The sequence below is a fragment of the Pseudorasbora parva genome, chromosome 5 (assembly GCF_024679245.1).
Source record: "Pseudorasbora parva isolate DD20220531a chromosome 5, ASM2467924v1, whole genome shotgun sequence".
Classification (NCBI taxonomy): domain Eukaryota; kingdom Metazoa; phylum Chordata; class Actinopteri; order Cypriniformes; family Gobionidae; genus Pseudorasbora; species Pseudorasbora parva.
This window is the reverse complement of record NC_090176.1, coordinates 46,993,216-47,010,827: the sequence shown is the minus strand read 5'-3', so window position 1 is coordinate 47,010,827 and position 17,612 is coordinate 46,993,216. Positions and strand designations below refer to the sequence as shown.

The window sequence follows — 17,612 nt, the reverse complement described above, 5'->3', positions numbered from 1 at the left end:
CGTTTTCAGCGCTTCTATAGAAATGCAGATTTGTAAATTGAAAGTGTCATGTGTTAAAGTCGAAATGTCTTTATTGGTTAGGTGTTTGAGCTCCCTGATTTCAGATCAGTGTGGGTCTATAAATCACAGCCGTCCCTGCCTGCTGTATAGAGGACAGTATAATTGCTCTCTTTACTGAGTAGACTGCAGGAAGCTAAACCCAGCGGCTAGAAGAAATGGATGCCACCACTTTGATGAATAGGTGTCTTTGCATTGTTCGTCTACTACGGATTCGCCCCCCTGCCAAAACATAAATCACCATATATGTTGTATCTTCTGGTTGTTTTGTGTAATTATTTCACTGGTTTGTAATGTCTCCCTGAGGTTCAAGATATGACTTGTATTTCCCTTTCATGAATATACATGGCTTTGCTGGATGATTTGTAATGCATGCCAAATGGAACGGGGGTGACTGCTTTCGGCACTGCAAGTCAAATTTGAATGAGTTCAGGCTTAGCTTGAGTCCTGCCAGTAGAAACTGGAGGAAACAGTGTTTTTCAATACTTCCAGTGTTTCAGTGCATTAGCTCTCATTAGATTTCAGGTATGGCAGTTCCTGTGCGGCTGTTTATTCTGCTGAAATGCTTCACCGTGTTTTTTTTAACGTGGTATAAATATATGGGATGTTGGTAGGAGAAGCTGATCTTTTATTAACATACTGATGTTTATCTCACCGCCTGTATTGCAATTCCTTATTGCAGTATTTTCGCTGGCAGCGTGGAGATAACCCGTGGAATGACACAAGAAGGAGCAGAATTGAAATTCAACAATCACGCAACAGAGGAGTGTTTATGATCTTCCATTTTGACTAATTATCCCTATTATGGCATGCCATTTTTTTATTCCCTCAACTGATTGGACATGTTTTTCTAAACCAAGTTAAAACAATAAAAACAATTAATACACATCAGCAGCAGAACAAAATGTTCACCACATTGTCTTCACATAAATGAATACTGACATGAAAATTACAGCATGCTGGAAGTGTTCTTCCATAGTCCTCTGTAATGTGAATGTTCATTTGTTAATGTGCTGAAGTGTAATGAAAGAACAATTTAGTCTGTTAGCGTTGAGGTCATCTATACACTATTGCACTTTGAGTCTTAAGTTCAAAGTTTTTGCACTTTTGAGGAGTGTGTCATTGTTGGTAGAAAACACTGAAATGGAGACATTTTTATTGGCATAATCGGTGGATGATATATCATTAATTATATTTCCAATAAATGGAAGCTCATTTCGCCCCATAAGAAAATCATATGTTTTGGTAAATCATAATTATGACATACTAGTAGAAATTATGACTAAAAATAGCCATATTTATGACAATAAAAATTGACATGCTAAATTTAAATTGACTTAAATCATAACTACAATAAAACAGTCAACGTAAAAATAGACATTCATTTCAACTCTCTAGCTCATAACTTAGTATGTCATAATTGTGAATTGGTATGTACAGTTAGATTTTTTTATCATAATTATCACCCATAATAATTATAATAATCTCATAGTTATGGCATAAAGAATCAAAATTGTCTTAGTATATCATAATTTATTAAAATCATAATTTCAAGCCTTACAATTTTTTGTCATAATTTCGACTTTTCGTCCCATCATTCTAAAGTAATGTCATAATTGTGTCCGTTTACATCATAATTATGACTTATATGTCATGATTATGAATTGATATGTCAATTTTGTCTTTTTATCTCATAATTATGACTTAGTATGCAAGTTTAAACTTTATCTTAATTTTAACGTTCTGTCAAAACTATGATATAAAAAGTCAAAATTGTCTTAATATGTATGATGACTTAAGTCATAATTTCAACTTTTGATCTCATTTCAATTTAGTTTGTCATAATAAATTGGTATATCAATTTCGACTTTTAATCTCAGTTATAACGTCATCGTTTTAACTTTATATAATTTCAATGTTCTGTCAAAACTGACATAAGTCAAAATTATGCCTTAGTATTTTATGACTTATTAAAATCATAATTTCTATTTAATATGTCGTAAATTCCGACTTTTTATATCATAACTTAGTATGTCATAATTTCAACTTTTTGTCATAATTGTCTTTTTACCTCATAATTATGACTATGTCCTTATGATTTACCAAAACATTTTTTTTCTTATGTGTTGGGAATGAGCTTCTATAGCAATAGTTATGTAAAACTATTGATAAAACATATAAGCATAACATATAAAAAATATATTTTCTACTTCAAAAAATTCACATTTCATTCAATGTGTTACTTTCTTTCAACAACTTTCTTTGTAATTATTTGTGAAATGTATTAATTTCTAAGTGAAAAATCGTTTGTACACCAGTCGACTTTCTGCCAATGGGGGCTCTTCTCGGAGCGTTTGGCCAGAATGAGGAAGGTCACAGAACTAGAATAAACATTTGGCATCCAAAGCTGGAAAATACAAACAGGCATTTTGCATTTCAATGTGTTGTGGTATTGGGTACAAAATGAAAAATCTACCAACAAGTATTGTGCAAACAGAATGTTTGCTCACATCCTTTAAGCATCTTCATTTGAGTATTTCCGTACTCTTTTTGGCAATTGGTGTGCATGTAAACAGACAGCGAGTCATTTGAGAGAATCGTTTTACTATCCTTTAGTGAACATTTGGATTGCCGTGTGTTTGGCAGATGTGTCTCTACTTGTGTGTGTGATTGACAAGCTCTAAGTACTGTGTGGGATTCTGTGAGTCTCTCTGGCTGTCGTCCCACTGTTCTGTTGCCATGGCGATCTCCTGTCAATCACACAAATGAGCGCACCTGTTGAATCAATTGGCATTACATAAAGCCGTTTTTTTCTTTCTTTATTTTCCCATCAATGTTCGTAATTATTACATTTGGCTGTTGTGCTTGAGAGAGAGATTTAGCAGCACTAAAAAGGTATTTAAAACAATGGCTCTGTTCCAAAACATGAGCTGCTTTTACAGCCAGCCTCTTAAAGGGATAGTTCAACCAAAATTTTAAATTGTCATAATTTACTCACCCTCAAGCCATCCAAGTTGATCTGCCAAAAGCTTTTTACTTTATAACATATTAAATATGGATATTTTTCTTGCAAAATCTATCATTTTATGGCTTTATTGGTGATAAAGGCTGTCCAAAATCACACTTTACATACCCTTAAAGACAGGGCAGTATTTGTGGGGACTGCCATTTTGTAGTGGTGTCCGAAAGCATAGTGGACACTATCGAGTGCACTCATTCATTCCCACAATAACGAGTGTACAACCGATGTACGCTCAATGGCTAGAAAATACCCATAATGCACTGTGAGAATCGCACACTGAATTAATTCCCACATCTCAGTTCAGGGTATATACAGCAATCCTTTAGTTAAATTTACTACTTTTTAATACCTTTTTTACTACCTTCAGAATATTTTTTAAAACCATCACGACACTGAATTGCAAGTGTTAATCAGCGACCTTTCTATTATTTACACAGATTTTGACATATATAACATACAAAAAAAAATATTTAGAATCGACAGCAGGAGGAAATCTGTTATAAGTTATCATTCAGACACAGTAAAATAGATCTCAACATTCACAAAGGTTGGTTAAGGAGAAGCATTACTGCACACACATTTGATTTAAATTAATAATTGGTAATTCAGCAATTTAATTATTTAGTGTTTTTTTCCTACATTTCTATAACTGTGATAAGTTGTTGAATTTAACAAAATACTAAAAACTAGTGCTGTCTATCGATTAAAAACTTTAACTAGATAAATCACACATTTTTTCTGTGATTAATCGCAATTAAAAAAAATGTTTTTGTACGTTAATATATTTTTTAATATAATGATTTCACAGTTAATCAAATTAATGTAGAAACAACATAAAGACAGTATATTTTAAATACTTTATTAAAGGGCATCTTTTTATGAATGAAGGCCAGTATTACTGATATTAATACAGCTAAAAAAAATTACATTTATTATTAGGCTTCAAAAATATAACATTTTTTAATTTAAGTAAACTTAAAACAATGCTAGCATAATCCCATAATAAATGTCATGTTTACTCCTGGCCTTCCTGTCTTAACAGTTAGGAAATATACAGAAATGTAATAGTTATCCAAGTTATCTGCAATCTGCACTGCATAAACTATAAATTAAAGAGTTAATCCTTATTAAAGCTACAAAAGTTATTTAGTCAAGAGCAGCGAGTCATTTTCTCTGTTCCCTTTGTTCTTTAACTTTACTGACAGGAAGCTTTATTGGCTGCGGTCCCTTTAAGAGCAGACAGACACGCGGATCTCACTGTTTATATGGATCGCGCCTCATTCTCTCACAACTCTTTTTGTTCATTTTAGACTTTATATAAATAATTTAAGATTGCTCTTATGAGGACAGTCGTTGAAGATATGCCTTGAAGCAAGTCTAAAATAAACCGTAAGCCAGCCCCTTCTGTTGAGCACGCTCTGAGATGATGCCGAACGACCGCTGAATATGACGTCAGCATCAAACATACGCCGAGACGGAGACGAAAGATCTTTGATTGTGTGCCCAGATATGATAAAGCCCATATTTAAACGAAATAACGCGAACGCAGATAGAACTTTAATCAGAATAGGACACCTGATAGTCTGAAAAAATAATACCTAATTTGGAAAAAAATAATACCTCTGAGACGACATTTAACACTTTTAATGGCCTTAAATTTGACAATTTGGATTTATCACTTTTTAATACTTTTTAAAACCCCGCGGACACCCTGCAGTTCAGTTCAGTTTTATTCATCAGTTCAGGAAATGTAGTTTGCACAGGTCCCACACACATAATTTATACAATCACACACATAATTACAATTACAATTGATTTAACATAGAAATAGCAGTCGGTATGAATGAGTGTTTAAACCTCTTCGTTCTCCCCCCTATCGCTCTATATCTACGACCTGATGGATGTACCACAAACTCTCCATGTAATGGATGGGAAGAGGAATTAATCACATAGGCTTTTTTAACAATTCAATATATATCTCTTATCTATAGTACTACAAACATTGGTATATAAAATAAAAAGCCGGGGCGAAAGTACGCACCCTTGAGGAGAACCTGTGGAGGAACTTAACATGGAGGATATATGACCATTGACACGCACTAGTAGTGGGAAGTTCGGATCATTTTACTGACTCGGATCTTTGAGTCTCGTTCAGCAAAATGAACGAATCTTTTTTCGAGTCATTTCGTTCATTTCACCAAAATGACATGTTAAATAGCCCAACACATCTAGTACTTATAAAAATGTTGATTACATTTTAAAACTACATAAAAATAAACTATAGGGTACTGCAACCAAAGCCAAATTATAAGAAACTGAAATGTTTAATTAATTGATTAGTTGTTGGGTCAGGCTATTGCAGTCTCTCTGTTAGTTCACCTCACCTCCTGATCCAAAACATTCTTTCTCTTGCAACTTCATATTTATCACGTTTGTTCTCCGCCTCTCGTGTCTTCGAGCTCCTCGAGACGTTAGCTGTTGACTCGTCTGTGTCAGATCTGGGGGCTGGGCCGCCTGGACCGTGCGTGACACACGTCCGGAAACAAAAATGATTAGTTCTTACGAGTCTTTCGGGTTTGAGTCTTTCGTTCTTCCTGTCAGTCCCATAGAGTCTATGCTGTCAATAACGGAAACAGAAAAGATTAGTTCTTTTGATCGAGTCTCGGGTTTGAGTCGTTCGTTCTTTTGTCACATGACTTGTCGCCGTATAGAACACTAGTTCACAACCTTTTTAGTAAAAAGCACGTTATTTTATTTTATTTTATACTATTCTCAGTTAATATCAGATATATACAAATATGGGAAATATATTGACTATTCAAGTCTAACATCACAAATTCAATTAGACTAATTTTGAATCAACTGTGTGTGTGTGTGTGTATATATATATATATATATATACACACAGCATGGGACTGACAGCAAGAACGAAAGACTCAAACTCGAGACTCAAAAGAACTAATCTTTTCTGTTTCCGTTACTGACAGCATACTCTACGGGACTAACAGGAAGAACGAAAGACTCAAACCCGAGACTCAAAAGAACTAATCTTTTCTGTTTCCGTTACTGACAGCATACTCTACGGGACTAACAGGAAGAACGAAAGACTCAAACCCGAGACTCAAAAGAACTAATCATTCGGAGATTCAGAGCTGATTCAGAGGCCATATGTTTTGTAATGCGTATGCGCGGTCAACACAAAATGAACGGATCACTATCTGAGACAACTCGGTAGTCCCGAGTCATAATAAAGATTCGTTCAAAATGAACGAATCGTTCATGAACGACACATCACTAACACGCACACACTGTGTCATCTGACCAGAAGATGGCACCCGCAGCTGAATAATCGATCCATCCATTTTTTTCAAACCGCTGGTCCAATGTGGCTACAGGGTAATATCATACAGGTATAAATTCCTATTTACTTGATTATCAATTGTTTAAGTAAGGTTCACACATGCTAGTTTTATGACAGAGTTCGAGATAAACCTTTTCATTATTACTGGAGCTGCTAGTTTGCTAAGTTTCAAATGATTATTAAACATCAAAAACAAACAAAAAAGCAATAAGCAAAAGTGACAGCCCTTTTTGTGCCCTCAGAATCCACTCACTCGTTTTCATTCACTCCTTCAAATGGACTATATTAGTGGAGAAATGTGGGGATAGTGAATGAGGGTATGGAGGTGATTTCAAACACAGCCAAAGGGTGATCCCACAACCTTTGCTGCCTTATAACATTGTTTTAGATAAATTCACATGTATAAGCCAACGCTATAGGGCACTGCAAATGATAAATCATTCAGTATGCTATGTACTGTGTACACTCAGCGGCCACTTTATTAGCTGCACCGGTTTAACTACTCGCTAACGCATATATCTATAATCACAGGACAGCAGCTCAATGCATTAAGGCATGTAGACATGATCAAGACGATCTGCTGAAGGTCAAGCTGAGCATTAGAATGGAGAAGACATCTGATTTAAGTGACTTTGAACATGGCATGGTTGCTGGTGTCAGACGGGCTACTCTTTTAGAAACTGCTGATCTATAAGGATTTTCATACACAACATCTCCAGGGTTTACAGAGAATGGTCTGAAAAAGAGACGGTGTCCAGTGAGCGGCAGTTCTGTGTGTGAAATGCAGAGGCGGACAGAGTACACAGCTTCATTACTTGAGAAAAGTACAGATACCCCTTGATACATTTTACTCAAGTACAAGTTAAAGTACTACAGTCAGATGTCTACTGAAGTAAAAGTATTGAAGTACTTGTTTTTAAAAGTACTTGAGTATAGAGAGTACAAGAGTACATTTTCTAAATATTGCATTACTTCTGCCATAGTGCTTAATGTACAGAAATGTCCTACATGGAGTCATGAACAATGCTAATGTTAATACCTTAGAGAATGTAAAGGGAATTGAAAGTAAAATCAAGTAATTTTGATCTTGTTACCATATGCTTTATTTAACATTTCTCACTTGCCCACAAGGCAATAGCACAATGGCAACGCTCTGACAAACCTCTGCTAGAGTTTTAATGGATGTTTTGCCTCCACATTTGAAGCTGACTGTGTTAAACACAAATCATACTCAAGAACATCACGGGTTGGCCCATTCCCTGATGGACCTGTGCGTCTTCATCCATTTTTTCAACTGTGGTTTCTAAATCTGACTATGGAGTTGACTCTGGTGAAAGCTGAAGGTGATTGCTGATAGGCTGCCTCAATCAGTGGCGCCTGCACAATCCAATCACGTTTGAGACGGAAACAACAAAATGAGGGTTTCCGAGATTTTTTTTTTTTTAGAAGTAACAGGTACTTATGGTTACGGATAGAAATGTAGTGGAGTAAAGAGTACAAAAGTTGCCTCTCAAATGTACTTGAGTAAAGTCATGAGTACTCCCCAAAAATGATACTCAAGTAAAGTACAGATCCCTCAAAATTGTAACTTAAGTACTGTACTCAAGTAAATGTTCTCCGTTACTGTCCGGCTCTGGTGAAATGCCTTGTTGATGCCAGAGGTCAGAAGAGAATGACCCGACTGATGACAGAAAGGCAACAGTAACTCAAATAAGCACTGGTTACAACCGAGGTCTGCAGAAGAGCATCAACGAACAACATGTCCAACCTCGAAGCAAACAGGCTGATGGTCGGGTCAGAATTTGGTGTAAACAACATGAACGCGTGGATCCGTCCTGTCTTCAGCGGTTCAGGCTAATGGTGGTGTAATGGTGTGAGGGATATTTTCTTGGCACACTTTGGGCCCCTAAGTGCCAATTGTTGCTGACAATGTCCGTCCCTTTATCACCACAGTGTACCCATCTTCAGATGGCTACTTCCAGCAGGATAATGCGTCATGTCACAAAGCTCAAATCATCTCAAACTGGTCTCTTGAACATGACAGTGAGTTCTCTAAACTCAAATGGCCTCCACAGTCACCAGATCTCTATCCAATAGAGCATCTTTGGGATGTGCTTCAATGGGAGATTCACTTCATGGATTTTCAGCCGACTAATCTGCATGTCAGTATGGACCAGAATCTCTGAGGAATGTTTCCAGCATCTTGTTGAATCCGTGCCATGACAAATTAAAGCAGTTCTGAAGGCAAAAGGGGGTCCAACCCAGTACTAAGTGTGCTTTTTTAATGCTTATTTGGAGTTAAAACTAAAACCAGTCATAGAAAACCTTTTTCATAATTAAAATTAGGCAGCGGCTATTAGCAACTAGATTCTATTTACACTGTTTACTGAAAATAGCATATTTTCTTAGTGATAGATGATATTTACATTGTGCTAATAGCTATAGATTCTATTTACTAAGTGAAAATAGTGATATATTATATATACACCTTATAAAAGTAGCAGTTCTTTGCCATAAAAATAGTAATTACATGTAATGTATCATTTATTTTGACAGATACATACTATTTGGGGACACTAAAAATATGATTAAAGTTATTCAACTTATTATACAAATAAAATGTATGAATTAGGTCTTATTTAATTCTATAAACTATAATACTGATCTGCCAACATTGTTGCTATATGATAAATTAAACTAAGCTGATAACATCACTGTTTTCTCCAGTACGACGGTACAGCCAAATCTAATTTTGTCGCAATATTATCCTGTTTGACACTGTGAAGCTGCTTTGACACAATCGTGATTGTAAAAGCGCTATATAAATAAAGTTGATTGATTGATTGATTGATTTGCACCTCAGTATTGTTGTACATTAACAGGATGCAATAATAACAGTGTAAATTATTATTTTTATTTTTATTATTAAATGGATGCCACCTTAAAGGGACAGTAAAAGCCCTCTTTACGCCTATCCCTGACTCTACCCAATAAATGCTTTTATTATTATTAAACATTTAGTTTGGCACTTTATTTCCACATTTAGAACGATTTCTTAATTTTTATTGTAAACAATGCCTTTCCGATGTGATTTGTGATGAGAAAAGAGAGAAGAGCAAGCTTTGCAAGAGTCGGAATCGAAGCTGTGTTGATCGTGATAAAACTGTGATCTATTAGCCATGCGCTTTACTGATCGCGTCACTGAGGACAGCCAGACATCGTTAGGCGGAGCTAGTGCGAGTACTTGCCAACAAGGCATGCAATTTGCACTTGGTGTGAATAGGCACTCCGTTAAAAATAAATACTGAAATAAAATAAAATATGAAAGCAATTAAAGGCATTTTACATTTTCATACTAAAACTTAATTTAAAAAAAAAAGATAGACATGTTTAAAATAAACAATAAAAATTACAAAAACTTTAACTACAATAAAAATAGAAACACAAAATATATCAAATCTAATTAAGAATATTGTCTTAAAGTCCCAGTAAACCGGAAGTAGCAAGTGAGTTTTCTTCAGTGCTGTGATGTGTTTACAAGTGAAACAGAATATTGAATAGATTCATGATTCGGATCGCCAATGTCACGTGATTTCAGCAGTTTGACACGCGATCCGAATCATGAATCAATCTGCTGATTCGTGACCGTTTGAATCTTTATTTGAGGTTTGAAAATAAACGCGGAAGAGAAGACAATGCTGAATAAAGTCCTAGTTTTTATTATTTTTGGGCCAAAATGTATTTTCGATGCTTCAAGAGATTATAACTAACCAACTGATGTCACATATGGACTACTTTGATGATGTTTTTATTTCCTTTCTGGACATGGACAGTAAAGTGTGCATACACTTGGATATGCTGTCAGACTAAATATAAAACTGTGTTCTGAAGATGAACGGAGGTCTTACGGGTGTGGAGCGACATTGGAGTGAGTCATTAATGACAACTAACCCTTTAATTGTGCATTGAGTCTCCTTTGCTCTTTTTGTGTGAGATGCACTAATTGTATGATGCACATCATCTATGTAGTGTTCCAAATCATTCACTTTTGAGTGTCTATAATGCAGAATGCTGCCTAAGTAGACGGTAAACAGCAAGGCAGCTCACTGGGTTTTGGAACAGTGTGCATATTTAATTTTCTCAATTGATTCAGCTTCAGAAGGGGATTCCTGAATAAATCAATTCATATACAAATTCATCTGCTTATGAAACAAAAGCGATCCGTGTGTACCTCACGGTTTCATTCTGTTGCAACAAAAACCAATACGAGGGTTTCTATCAAGCTTCTAAAGAAAGAAATGAGCAGATAACAGCCTCATTTACAAGAGGAGCACAGCATTGGTGCTTGATATATCATGAATTCTATTTGCAGCAGGCTAGTAATTATGCAAAACTATTGATGAAAAAAATATTTTAGATGGGGTTATAAGATATGAAACGGCGTAAATCAATGCGAGAGACTGAAAATGCTATTATGATTAGAAGGCAATCTGCTATTCCTGCCACTGGTGTGAATTGAGAAAAATGACTGGCCATAAATATATCGTGCCAGCCATAAAACGGCATAATAGGATTAGGATTTCATAGCTGTTTTCTCCTGCATTTGTGCAAACAGCACAGGTGTCAGTCGGGATGAGTCAGTCTCTGTCTGGATGAATCTGCACCTGTCACAAAAAATACCTGATGATGGATTGTGATTTTTTTTTTCCTCATCGGTCTCTGGATTTCAAATCTATTTTGCTAACTGTTTTCTGTATATTACAGCACAATTCATTTAACATGTTTGTAAAAATGCTCCATTTCCTAGTATTTCCGTGTTCTTTAAGGATTTTGTGTGTGTGTGTGTGTGTGTGTATACCGTGAGTACGGAAAATATCCAGACCCCCATACATTTTTCACTCTTTGTTATGTATGTGCATGAGAGACTGAAAATGCTATTATGATTAGAAGGCAATCTGCTATTCCTGTCACTGGTGTGAACTGAGAAAAATGACTGTCTATATATATATATATATATATATATTGCCCAACCCCTGAGAAAAACAACCCCACACCATAACCCCCCCCCCCCCACCAAACTTTACACTTGGCACAATGCAGTCAGATAAGTACAGTTCTCCTGGCAACCGCCAAACCTAGACTCGTCCATTGGATGTCGGAGTCCAGCGGCGGTGTGCTCTACACCTCTGCGTCCCACGCTTTGCATTGCTCTTGGTGATGTAAGGCTTGGATGAGCTGCTCAGCCATGGAAACCCACTCCATGAAGCTCTTTACACACTGTTCTTGAGCTCATCTAAAGGTCACACAAAGTTTGGAGGTCTGTAGCTATTGACTCTAGAAAGTTGGTGACTTCTGCGCACTGTGCACCTCAGCATGCGCTGACCCCGCTCTGTGGATTTTTCATGGCCTATCACTTCATGGCTGAGTTGCTGTTGTTCCCAATTGCTTCCACTTTGTTATAATACCACTAACAGTTGAGTGTAATATATTTAGTAGTGTGGAAATTTCACAAATGGACTTATTAGACAGGTGACAACCTATCACACGCTTGAGTTCACTGAGCTCCTGAGAGCGACCCATTCTTTCACAAATGTTTGTAGAAGCGTCTGCATGCCTAGTGCTTGATTTATACACCTGTGGCCATGGAAGTGACTGGAACATCTCAATTCAATTATTTGGAGGAGTCAAGTCTTAAAGAAACTCTAGTCTAATAAACCTGCTGCTAGCTGTCATTGTTAATCAAAAAGCAAACAAAACGGAAAACTTTGGAGCCTAATAAAAAAAAAAATATTACAATATAAAAATGTTAGAGGCAATTAATCACAATTAATTATGGTAACACTTTATTTAAAGCCTTTATCTATCATGCAAGGTATTTATAATGTACATCATAATGCATTATATATTTTCATAAACTGTACCAAAGTTGAAATGCATTATACAGTCTGTGTATTATAATGTAATACAACTGTGGTTACAATTATTATGTGACCATCCAATGCATTATAAGAGGCATTACTAGGCATAATTAATGCATTAAAATACTTTTATAATGTATTACACACAAAAGCTTTAAGAAAAGTGGTGACTTTAATCTTGGAGTGTGTATGTATCTCATCCTGGATTTATTTACAGCAATTTTTTAAAACCTGCCACAATTTCTGAAGTCAATCAAAGACGCATTAAACCCCCTCATGACAAATCAATGACAGAAAATGCTTTTGGTCCGAGAGTTAGCTTTGAATATGTCTCTGGCTAAAAACAAGTAATAAATTGAATCCACACACAGCTTATCTGAGTCGAGTCGAGATCTGTTGCCGTTTCTTGTTTTAACAGAGGCATTTGGCCTTTTGAGGTCTTTATCTGCTTTTACAGACTGAATTTTCTCCCTGTTTTCCTGATAAACATGCTGTGATTGCGAAATTATCTCATTCAGTTCTGTGTGTGTGTGTGTGGTGATGGCAACTCATCTTGTAGGCTGCCTGGAGAATGATGTTATCTTGGGACAAACCCGAAACTTTCATTTAAGGTTAATATGCTGGAGTTGGCTGCACTATGTGGATATGAACACAGGATAAGACCAGTTTTATCACTACACTTTCAATATAGATTGTGTGTATGTGTTTGTGTGTGTACACACCAAAGTAATGCCATCCTGTTCTTTATATAAAATGGTTTTCATGCCGTACCTGAGCAGAGAGAGATTTCAGAGTGATTTTAAAGTAATTTCATAGATTGACATTTACTTCCACCTGGTCTCGACTTAATGTGAGTTTAGTGGTGAGGAAACGTTTCTTTCATTTCTGTACAGCAGATGGTCACCAATCCTGGCAAAGGACTGTGGAGCAAACTGGCAGCGCTCATATTAGCATAAAAGCCATAAAGAGAGGGCTGTGACTGCATTTTTTTGGTGAGATTATTGATGTTATTTAAAGTCTGCATTAAATCACCATTGACCCTATTTACTTTCTTAAAGGTGCCATAGAATGGAAAACTGTATTTACGAGGGCTGGGTATTGACACAAATTTTTCAATTCGATTTGAGTCGATTTAATTCAATATTGATTATTTTGGATATATATATATATATATATATATATATATATATATATATATATATATATATATATATCAGGTTGGTACAAGCCGATTCCGACTCTTGCATGATACATGGCACATTTTCTCAAGAAAAACAAAAATCTCTGAACTAGTGCTGTAAACTATGGGAGTCAGGTGATACTACATTAGCATAGTAAATTAACTGATTTGAATTCAAACACTAAAATTTCACTAAATTATGTGTTAAATAATAATAGTCATAAAATTAACTTTACAATTACATAATCATATTTCTACTCCAATTCGTTTGTTATATGAACATTTAAATGGTGGCTGTCATAAAAACTTGCCAGATGGTGCGCTAATGTTTATTTCATTCATTAACTCAAAACAGAAGGACTAATCGATTCTTGGGATTTAAGAATCAGTATTCTTTTGTAAAAGTGAGAATTGGTTAAAATCGAGAAATCAATATTTATTTTTACCCAGCCCTAGTATTTACCTTGGCATAGCTGAATAAGAGTTCTGTACATGAGCCTCAAACACCAGTTTCCTCCTTTATATGTAAATATTGCGCTTGAAAAATACCACTAAAAAAGGGAGAATCCCAACATAACACTGACTGTGACGTAGTTAGTCGGAATCATTAATATTAATGCCTCTGGCAACCAAGCTCTCTCTCGCAGCAAACACCAATAAAAGTGCAAGCTGCATTTCAGCAATCTCAGTTCAGTCGGCTGTGCATGTTCTGTCACTACTCATGAGCCGTTTGTGCTGTTTGCCAGGGCGTTAGCTGAATAACTGCACTTATTTGAGCTGCTGAAATAAGCCAGATCAGAGCAGAGCTCAATATTATTATTCATGACCCTTCCAAATAAGGCAAAAACAGACCATTTCATTCTAGGGTCGTAAATGTAAAACTTATCTGGACTAGTTTTGCCCTTAAATAAGCCCTCCATGACCCTCTGTAGATATCGGAGAACAATTGAAAATAATGTTTCAACTCATTCTAGGGCACCTTTAATGCATGTTACTGCACAATTGTAAACAATCCAGCTGTGTGTTGCAATAAATTAAAATTTGTGTTGAATAAATACAGACATGGTGAGCATAAGACATCTTTCATAAATAACATTTTGTGATTATCTATGGATTGAAGTGATAATTTCCCTGTCATTTTTCCATTGAATGGCTCTGCATAAACAAACGTGCTTCTTTAAAAATCTGCCTTTCATTAAGAAGTCATTAACAAACATTATAATAATACTTAACAGATCATTAGCTCAAGTACATTTAAATATAATTATGCATAAAAATATATCAATCAAAATTTCATGGCAACTCTCTGAATGCACTTTAATGATCTGTTGAGAATTATATAATTGAATAATGTTTACTGACATTTTTTACATGTTATAAAGGAAATGTGAGTGACTCTTGCACATGTAAAACATTAAAAGTGTTTTCTGTTCATTTGGTCTCTGAAAGAGGTATGTGAACCATTTCCAATGTAAGTCTGTGGGGTTCCTCATCTTTTTTATCAGCTGACAGTTGAAAATCCAGTTGCTTACAGTCATACACGTCTGGAGCACAAGATAATGTTATTTACACTGCAAAGTTTAATACTTAAAACTTCGCCTTTAAAGGGATAGTTCACTTTAAAATGAAAATTCTGTCATCCTTTACTCAAACTCAAGTTGTTTCAAAACTTCCATAGTAGGAAAAAAAATACAATGGAAGCCAATGGCTCCAGGTAACTGTTTGGTTACTCACATTCTTCAAAATATCTTCCCTTGTGTTCAGCTGAAGAAAGAAATTCATACAGGTTTGAAACAACTTGAGGGTGAGTAAAGGATGACAGAATTTTCATTTTAAAGTGAACTATCCCTTTAATACTTACTTGTGATAGTAATGCTTAACTTATAACTAATAATCTATAGGAGAAATTCTGATGAATTCTTTCAAAGATCTGGAATCATTAATTGAAATAAATATATAAATGTCTCATTTAGACGTGTAGTATTCACAAAAATGAATACTTGCTCCCTTTTTGTATAATGTTGAAACATCGGCCGGCGTGTTTCCAGATCCCTCTCGAGGAGCTGTTAATAGTGGCGGCTCACACGCTTCATCACTGCCAGCTCTGTTTAAAGCGGACCAGCTCTGTGGCAGCTGCCATACGAAACTTCTCCATTCAGCCACCTTCATGAGCTGTCATTCTGCTTTCTCATCATAGAGCTTCAGAGCTCAGTTTAGGCATGTTAACTAAAACGAAGCATTGCTGAACTGATTGAGAAAGACAGCGTTTGAAACGTGTCCAGTCAGTGTATCAAAACGGGGGAAGGCAGATCAGGACCGACACAGCTGATAGAGGCAGAGAAACTGGATTATGAAACAGGAGTGATGATCCATTGGAGCGGGGCTAGTTGTCACACAAAAAGGGTTTTTTTTTTTTTTTTTGCATTAACTTTGTTGTCCCATATGTTTATTATATGGGACACTTAAATGTTGGAATGTTCTTTTTTTTGTATTCAGTTTTTTTAAATTAATTGTTATTTGCATTATAATTGTTTTGTTTAATTTTAGCTAAAAAGCCTATAATATGCCGTTTAAAGTGATAGTTCACCCAAAAATTAAAATTGGATTAATCTGCTTACTCGCAGTGCATCCGAGATGTAGGTGTGTTTGCTGCTTCAGTAGAACACAAATGAAGATTTTTATCTCTAACCGTTGCCGTATAATGCATGTCAATGGGGTGTTTTTCTATGAGAGTAAAAAACACAGACATTCAAATCCATATTAAACCCTGATGATCGTGGAGACACATTGATGTCTTAAGACACAAAATGATCGGTTTTTGTGTGGGTGGTGGGGTGACCCTGCGGTCCACAAAGTGGCTCCATTTTTTTAAACTGAGATTTATACATTATAATAATCTTTCCATTGATGCATGGTTTGTCAGGACAATATTTGACCAAGATAAAATCTTTTTGAAAATCTGGACTCTAAGGGTGCAAAAAAAGTAAAAATTGAGAAAATTGCCACTGAAATTGTCCAAATAAAGTCCTTAGCAATGCATATTAGTACTAATAATACATTTCTGATATATTTACAGTAGTAAATTGACAAAATATCTTCATGGAACCTCCAAAAAATCATTTTGACCCATACAATGTATTGTTGTCTATTGCCACAAATATACCCGTGTGTGTGTATGTATGTGTGTGTGTGTATCATTTCAGCATACATTATATGTACCTTTCAGTGTAATTAAACATACTTTAAAAAAAAAAATGCAAATAATATATTATAAAATATTTTTCGTGTTTTCTTTTTCTAGATGAGGCATCCTTCAGCTATGTACAATGATAAATGGTGAGTAAAAGCTTGTTGATTGATTATTTTTAATTATTATTCAATTAAATTGTATACTTTTTCATTAACTTGCCTGTACCTCGCCTGTTACCAGGTCACAGTTTCAGTCAGATTAGCGACAAATTAGCGACACATAAAGTAGCAGAGAGCAATTCAGACAGTTCAATTTTGTTTAGATTATATTACAATAAATGATTTCTTTGTTAAGTATTCCAGTGATATTTTCTCACCTATATAAATGTGCTGATTGGTTGTCTTCCCCACTGAGAAGACGATTCAGCTAGATAGCCGCTATATGCCGACACAGCTCTCTTATCAGAAGTCTAAACGGCTGAAAACTTCAGTGCAGGATTCACACGGCGCTCTCATTTCCATCCCAACAGAGGACTGCTGCTTTCAAACACATGCAGTTTCCACCTCATATTCTTTCATACTTTCTAACTTTAACAATCTCCTGCAATGTCAGTAGATAAAAATCATAATATTTGATTAATGTGCCGGTTCAAATATTTGGTTAGGTGGGGGTAATAAGCAGTTTGCTGCTGTGTGTCAGCAGGAGGGATGTTCTGTACTGACTCCTCTAACCAATGTTCTGGACGTTTGGTTGATTTCTTTCTCCTCTTAAAGGGACAGTTCACCCAAAAGTGAACCGCTATCTTTATTTACACCCTCATACGGAGTTGGAATAGCCTGAGGGGGAGTAAATAATGTCAAAATCTACAATACTGTCAAGCATTT

At 35.7% G+C, this 17,612-nt stretch overlaps 1 protein-coding gene across 17 annotated transcripts in view; it reads left to right on the top strand.

Annotated features, from left to right (window-relative positions):
- Nucleotides 1-17,612, top strand: part of b3galt1b (UDP-Gal:betaGlcNAc beta 1,3-galactosyltransferase, polypeptide 1b) — a 224,563-nt gene that overhangs the window by 199,593 nt on the left and 7,358 nt on the right. For 11 of the 17 annotated variants that reach the window (XM_067444550.1, XM_067444537.1, XM_067444535.1 and 8 more), the window contains one exon: nt 16,840-16,874. The exons of 3 other annotated variants lie outside the window; for them this stretch is intronic. The gene's annotated coding sequence lies outside the window, so the exon portion shown is untranslated. Of the gene's footprint in view, nt 1-13,251; nt 13,351-16,839; nt 16,875-17,612 lie in introns of all 17 variants that reach the window. 3 more of the 17 variants (XM_067444545.1, XM_067444548.1, XM_067444544.1) reach the window with 1 other exon arrangement.